Here is a 6000-nt window from a genome sequence, read left to right as displayed (position 1 = left end):
GTTGCACAGTGAAGAGCTAAGCCCCAGATCCAGGAGTTTAGCGATGACCTGGAATGGAATGACGGTATTACATGTAGAGCTGTAGTCCACAAACAGCAGTCTGGCATAACAGTTCTTGTTCTCCAGATGAGACAGAGTGGTGTGAAGTGTCATGGAGATGGCATGCTCAGTGGACCTGTTGCAACGGTAGGCAAACTGGAGGGGGTCCAGACTGTCAGGGATGATGTCTTTGATGTGTTCTAGCACCAGCCTCTCAAAGCACTTCATGGCAATGGGAGTAAGTGCTACTGGGTGGTAATCAGTAGGGTAGTCTACTTTATTTTTCTTTGGGACAGGGATGATGGCTTTGTGCTTGAAGCAGGTGGGGACAGATGAACCTCTCAGAGATGTGTTAAAAATATCAGTAAAGACAGCAGCTAACTGGTCGCAACATGTTTTTATAACACTACCTGAGACTCCATCTGGCCGGGTGCTTTTCGGATGCTGAGTCAGGAAAAAGTCTTCCTCAGTCATCCTTGGAGAGCCTCAGGCTGGAGTCTTGCGGCGCTGCAGGGGGTCGCGCAGGCCTGTCTGTGTTAACGAGCTCGAAACGAGCGAAAAACACGTTCAACTTGTCTGGGAATGAAACTGCGGTAGTCCGTGATCAGCTGAATACCCTGCCACATCTGACGAGCATCTGCTATACTGTTAAACTGACAGTCGTACTGGCGCTTTGCGTAATTAATGGCTTTTCGGCTCTTTTTGTATGCCTGTGTATCTCCGGAGTGAAATGCACTGCTGCGCTCACAAATCCGCCGACGTACTTCAGCACACATCTAGGACTTCTGGTTGGGAAATACGCATACAGACTTTGTGGGCACGCAATCATCCACACATTTCCCTATGAAGCCTGTGGCAGCTGCGGCATACTTGTCCAGATTCTCAGAGGACTCTTTGAAAATATCCCAATCCACAGATTCAAAGCAGTCCCTAACTTTCTCCTCCACTTCCGGGGTCCAACAGTACACCTCTCGCAAGACCGGCTCTGCGCGCTTCAACTGCTGCTTGTAAACAGGGAGGAGCAGCACAGAGCGGTGGTCTGACTGCCCGAGGTTCGGCCGCAGGAGCAAGCGGTACGTGTTTCTGTGTGTGGTGTAGCAGTGGTCCAATGTGTTAGCACCCCTGGTGGGATAAGAGACGTGTTGTTAGTATTTGGGGTAAACAGACCTGAAGCTTGCTTTGTTGAAGTCCCCGGCGATGATAACCTGTCCTTTGGGGTGTGTGTTTTCACAGTCCGTAATGACGCTGTACAGTTCCTTAAGTGCGGTGCTGGTGTTTGTGTTTGCTTGCGGGGGGATGTAAACAGCCACCATGTGTACATCTGTAAACTCCCTAGGCAGGTAAAGTGCTTGATGTGCAGACACTCCAGGTGAACAGCTTTGTGAGATGACTTCCACATCCGTACACCACGCATTGTTGATGAGGAAGCATACCCCGCCACCTCTCTTTTTCCCGGAAGAGACCGACCGATCAGTGCGGTGGATAGAGAAGCCGTCAGGCTGGACCGCCGAATCCGGTGAGCAGGCGGTGAGCCATGTTTCCGTAAGGCAGAAAACACAACAGTCACGTAGATCTCGCTGGAAACGAAGCCTACCATGGAGATCATCTAGTTTGTGTCTAGAGACGGTTCATTGGCCAGGAGAATGCTAGGCAGTGAAAGTCGCAGTCCTCGGCGTTTCGATTGGATCCCGGCACGCCGGCCACATTTTCTCTTCTCCGTCCTCCGGGCGTGGTCGGGTCGGTTGCATCTGCCACCTTGGTCTCGAGTTATTGTGGCGAGCAGCCCCTGGTAGATAACTTCAAAAGTAGTAACTTGTGCCTTTGTTGCTCTGATGTTTACCAATGTTGTATGGTCGTACTTAATAAAAGAGCGAACAGGCAGTTCAAACAGCGACAATAACAAAAATACAGACACAAAAACGAAAAGTCTACGAGGAGCAACACGCAAAACGTCACCTCTCTACCGCGCCATTTAGCTGCTTCCCATGCACATGCATACATTCGAGTAGGGGGACGTTCCATGGACCAAGCAAAGGTAATTCCACGCCAGGCCAAGGGGTGGCGGGGTGCACTAAACAGTATACATATATACTGATATATATTTTAAAAAAGGAACAGACTCGACACACATAAAAAGGTTTGGGACAGCCACCCGTATAATATTCCTGGCTGCAAATGGTTTTTGAAATAGCACAGAGCTGTTAACAATACTGAGTCCAAAACAGACCTGACGAGGGTTGGAAAAGATGGTGGCTTTAAGGGATCAGACCGGCAGTGATGAAGGGGAACTGGATGTGATGTCCTTCTGACATCAACCTGTGTGCTGAAAGTGACATTCTTCTGGGCGCCATAAGATAAGAGATCTTTACAGACCAGCTGTAGGAAAACCTATCAACGAGGGTTGGAAAAGATGGTGGCTTTAAGTCCAGTTCCAGCATCCAGAAGAAGGTCACTTCTGGTTCTGGCGCCCAGAAGAACGTCACTTTCAGCACACAGGTTGATGTCAGAAGGACATCACATCCAGTTCCCCTTCATCACTGCCGGTCTGATCCCTTAAAGCCACCATCTTTTCCAACCCTCGTCAGGTCTGTTTTGGACTCAGTATTGTTAACAGCTCTGTGCTATTTCAAAAACCATTTGCAGCCAGGAATATTATACGGGTGGCTGTCCCAAACCTTTTTATGTGTGTCGAGTCTGTTCCTTTTTTAAAATATATATCAGTATATATGTATACTGTATATATATATATATATAAATTACTCAAAAAATTTAAAGGAACACTTTGAAAACACATCAGATCTCAATGGGAAAAAGAAATCCTCCTGGATATCTATACTGATATAGACTGGGTAATGTGTTAGGAACGAAAGGATGCCACATCGCTTTGATGGAAATGAAAATGATCAACCTACAGAGCCCTGAATTCAAAGACGCCCAAAAATCAGAGTGAAAAATTATGTGGCAGGCTAGTCCATTTTGCCAAAATTTAATTGCAGCAACTCAAAATTGTACGCAGCACTTTGTATGGCCCCTGTGTTCTTGTATACATGCCTGACAACATCGGTGCATGCTTCTAATGAGATGACAGATGGTGTTGTGGGGGCTCTCCTCCCAGATCTGGACCAGGGCATCACTGAGCTCCTGGACAGTCTGAGGTGCAACCTGGTGGCATTGGATGGACCAAAACATAATGTCCCAGAGGTGTTCTATTGGATTTAGGTCAGGAAAGTGTGGTGGCCAGTCAATGGTATCAATTCCTTCATCCTCCAGGAACTGCCTGCATACACTCACCACATGAGGCCAGGAATTGTCGTGCACCAGGAGCCACTGTACCAGCATAGGGTCTGACAATGGGTCCAAGGATTTCATCCTGATACCTAATGGCAGCCAAGGTGCCTTTGTCAAGCCTGTAGCGGTCTGTGTGACCCTCCATGGATATGCCTCCCCAGACAATCATTAACCCACCACCAAACTGCTCATGCTGAATGATGTTACAGGCAGCATAATGTTCTCCATGGCTTCTCCAGACCCTTTCACTTCTGTCACGTGCTCAGGGTGAACCTGCTCTCATCTGTAAAAGCACAGGGCACCAGTGGTGCATCTGCCAATTCTGGTATTCTATGGCGAATGCCAATCGAGCTGCATGCTGCTGGGCAGTGAGCTCAGGGCCCATTAGAGGACATGGGGCCCTTGGGTCACCCTCATGAAGTCTTTCTGGTTGTTTGGTCAGAGACATTCACACCAGTGGCCTGCTGGAGGTCATTTTGTAGGGCTCTGGCAGTGCTCATCCTGTTCCTCCTTGCCCAAAGGAGCAGATACTGGTCCTGCTGATGGGTTATGGACCTTCTATGGCCCTCTCCAGCTCTCCTAGAGTAACTGCTTGTCTCCTAGAATCTCCTCCATGCCCTTGAGACTGTGCAGGGAGACACAGCAAACCTTCTGGCAATGACACGTATTGATGTGCCATCCTGGAGAAGTTGGACTACCTGTGCAACCTCTGTAGGGTCCAGGTATCGCCTCATGCTACCAGTAGTGACACTGACTGTAGCCAAATGCAAAACTAGTGAAGAAACAGTCAGAAAAGATGAGGAGGGAAAAATGTCAGTGGCCTCCACCTGTTAAACCATTCCTGTTTTGGGGTCATCTCATTGTTGCCCCTCTAGTGCATCTGTTGTTAATTTCATTAACACCACAGCAGCTGAAACTGATTAACAACCCCTCTGCTACTTAACTGACCAGATTAATATCCCATAAGTTTCATTGACTTTATGCTATACTCTGATTAAAAGTGTTCCTTTAATTCTTTTGAGCAGTATATATATATATATATATATATATATATATATATATATTTATTACTGCTGGGCAACGATTAGAATTTTTAATTGCGATTATTCGTAGACAATCATAACAATCACCTTGTTATGCACAAAATTCAATAATGAACTCAAAAGTAGTCTATTGCATGTATTTGGTTTGCAAACACTTTAAACAAATAAGGTGCTTTTTAACAGCAGTATTCCCTTTACATAGTAGCAATTAAAATATTTCTTGTAAATCTCAACTTAAACATTAATGTATTCAAATCAGATATAAAACCAAAGCTATTTTCAACTGCCAGGGCTTTAACGTTTTATCTAGTTTGTTATAGAAAAACAAGTTACCCTCAGAGTCCAGAGCCACGAGCATAACATTATAAAAAGCACATTCTGAGCAACAGCAAATTAACAATTCTAAATCTGTTTTCTTTTTTATCTGGTCAGATACCAATAGAAACATTTTCTTTTATCAGGGAGCAGCATAAACATTCTATGTTCAGTAGCAACTCTTTGAGGGCTAATATTTTTTCCAAAAAACTCAGTTTTCTGAAAAGTGCACAAAGCAATGGTTTCACACATAAATCAACATAAAATGTCTGTTACTGCCTGTTGTGCCTGCTGTCTGCGCCTGTTTGCAGTTTGTGGCAGCAGCGGCTGCGAGGGGGGTAGCTCAACAGCCAGCAGGAATGCACGGTATATATATTGACTATACTTACTACTTTCTCTATGGCACCTTCAGTAAGGTGGGGACTGAACAATGATTCAAGCCCAGGATCCTCCTACCCCTAAGTGCTCCCATTATGGTTTTTGTCATTATATCTGTCGGAATACAGTAGAATCTATTTTCTGATTTTTGATCATTTTAAAGCCTGCAAGTGGCAAAATTCTGTATGTTAACTTTTTGTGACAGATACAGCATTAGAGATTAACTTGGAATGTAGAAAACTGACAAATCCCAATATGGGAGTGTTTTTAATACAATAGTGAAAGTGCCAATTTTAAGCTTATTGTCTTGGAGCAGGTTATATTGTGTGCTATAGACATTAACATAAACCTTAAATTTTACCTACAGAGTAATCACAAATTGGCATACAGCCTATTTCTGGACAAAGTAAAAAAATGGTTGAAAGCATCAACAGTCAGAGAACACATGCAAGTAAGTCCAACTCCACACAACACAAGACAGCAATCATTATCAACATATGTGGCAAGGGCAGAAGCTTGAGGAACAAACTTAGTTGAAACACAACTTGAAGAGGCCCACGTTAGTTTGTTCATTGACACTATCATGTCTACAAAGCTATGTGAAATGCCATGGTTCAGAAACTTTGCAGCTTCTCTCAACCTCAAATTTAGAATGCCATGTGCTGCATTTGGAAAAATTATAGTGGAACTGTACAAAAGTGAATTGTACAATGGAGAAAGAAGTATTCCTCTCATTTATATGTCTACAGTATTAATATAAATTAATATAAATTTATAATATAATATAAATTAGTATAAATATAAATGTTTACAGTATTAGACTACTTCAGCCATTTGCTGTTAAATTCCAGTTAATGTTGCATTAATTGCTTGGAAATATACAGTTTGTTCAGCATAAATTATCAAAAAATATAAGCATCTTATAAAACTGTTCACA

The 6000-nt window shown here is 44.0% G+C and overlaps 1 protein-coding gene across 1 annotated transcript in view; it reads left to right on the top strand.

Annotated features, from left to right (window-relative positions):
* The first annotated feature begins 1093 nt into the window (after positions 1-1093).
* The window catches only part of ncl (nucleolin), a 35107-nt gene continuing 30200 nt past the window's right edge, over positions 1094-6000 (top strand). Inside the window, exon 1 of the mRNA XM_039766291.1 lies at positions 1094-1112. The gene's annotated coding sequence lies outside the window, so the exon portion shown is untranslated. The remainder of the gene's footprint in view (positions 1113-6000) is intronic.

The sequence above is a fragment of the Polypterus senegalus genome, chromosome 1 (assembly GCF_016835505.1).
Source record: "Polypterus senegalus isolate Bchr_013 chromosome 1, ASM1683550v1, whole genome shotgun sequence".
NCBI classification, from domain to species: Eukaryota; Metazoa; Chordata; class Cladistia; order Polypteriformes; family Polypteridae; genus Polypterus; species Polypterus senegalus.
The sequence above is the reverse complement of the archived record's forward strand: the minus strand, read 5'-3'. Positions and strand labels throughout refer to the sequence as shown.